Raw genomic sequence first — 2,006 nt, 5'->3', positions numbered from 1 at the left:
AGACTATATATACATATACGTGTGTTAAAGATATAATATATGAGACTATATATGCATATATGTGTGTTAAAGATATAATATATGAGACTATATATACATATATGTGTGTTAAAGATATAATATATGAGACTATATATACATATATGTGTGGATATATTATATCTTTAACATATATGTACATATAGTCTCATATATTATATTTTTAACACACATGTATGTATATATTGTCTCGTATATTATATCTTTAACACACACATATATGTATATATAGTCTCGTATATTATATCTTTAACCCACACATATATGTATATATATAGTCTCGTATATTATATCTTTAACACACATATATGTATATATAGTCTCGTATATTATATCTTTAACACACATATATGTATATATAGTCTCGTATATTATATCTTTAACACACATATATGTATATATAGTCTCTGTGTGTTAAAGATATAATATACGAGACTATATATACATACATGTGTGTTAAAGATATACAGTAATACACGAGAATGTTCATCGTCCTTTAGCTTTTTCAGTTTTTTGGTGTAGTGGATCCATTTATCTGAGAATCACTTTGTAAGACATCAGGGCCGGCATGGCCAGGTGGTTAGAGCGCTCGACTTGTAATCTGAGGGTCGCGGGTTCGAATTCCCGTCCCACCTAACATGCTCGCAATTTCAGCCGTTGGGCGTTATAATGTGACGGTCAATCCCATTATTCGTTGTTAAATGAGTAACCCAAGTGGTGATGACTAGCTGCCTTCCCTCTAGTCTTACATTGCTAAATTAGGGACGGCTAGCGCAGATAGCCCTCGTGTAGCTTTGCGCGAAATTCCAAACAAGCAAGTAAGACATCAACATGAAAATTACTTACGCTTTTAGGATTATATTAATTATGATCATTTGATTCTAACTCAGTTTTATTGATGAAACTTTACGTTTTTACCCACGGTAGAATACAAAATTTATGTAATGTGTGTAACTCAGAAAGTTGAGAGATGTGGTCTTTAATGTGTTTCTTTAGTCATCATGTCCATTTTGCGATATGGAAGTTGCTGAAAGACGAAACAGGCTGTCATAAAATTATACGAGGGAATTCATTAATATCAAACTAAAATTCTGCCGTAAGAAAACGAAAACCGGAAGTTTTCATTCAAAATGGTTCGTCTATGTGACCTTACTCATGAAAAGAAAATCACAAACAAAATATTCTATAAGATCATTTTTATTTCAATTCTAAAGAAAGAAATAATTTATTCCGAAAGAGTCTTTTTTATTATTTATTAACATATTCAAGAATATTGTGAGAAAATAACAGTTTTAACAGATAACTGTCGTTTCCTACGATAAAAATTATTTTCGTAAATCTTTTGATCATATTAAAGGTAAAGTTAAGTAAGTCTATATTAAATGTATTTCACTGTGTCCTCTAATACAACCTACAAGCAAACTGCTCTGTACACGTGGAATAAACCTTAGAAATAAACAAGTTTTGCTAAGCTTTTGTTTATTGAATTGATGATTTTCAATACGTTTGACAGATGTCACTGGCACAGTGACTTAAAAAACCTAGTAGACGAAGTATCAAATTTAATGCATTCTAAAAAGTTACCGATAAAGTAGAGGCATTTATAACTGCTTATTTTCTCACTTAATATTAATTAGTTGGTTGTTAACTACATTTAATATCATAAACTCTATTATAACAGGTGCTGTTGCATCGTGGGTGCTGTATACTACCCACTAATTTTTTTTATTGCTTTTAATTCAACATCCGTTATTTTGTTGTTCTACAAAGACAACTACATTAATGCCTATTAAGTTCAGATAATGGTTTACAATACAAATAAGTAGGTCCTTTTGAAGGAAGGTAGCTAATGTTTACTTAACCTATGGGCTTTATTTTAAATATCAAAGAAAACTTTTTGATCATATTTATGACATAGAATGATAAACTTAAAATAAGACCCAAAACTCGAGCGCTTTCGAATAGTT

This window comes from Limulus polyphemus, unplaced genomic scaffold (genome assembly GCF_000517525.1).
Source record: "Limulus polyphemus unplaced genomic scaffold, Limulus_polyphemus-2.1.2 Scaffold335, whole genome shotgun sequence".
NCBI lineage: Eukaryota > Metazoa > Arthropoda > Merostomata > Xiphosura > Limulidae > Limulus > Limulus polyphemus.
Note: the sequence above shows the minus strand (reverse complement) of the source record.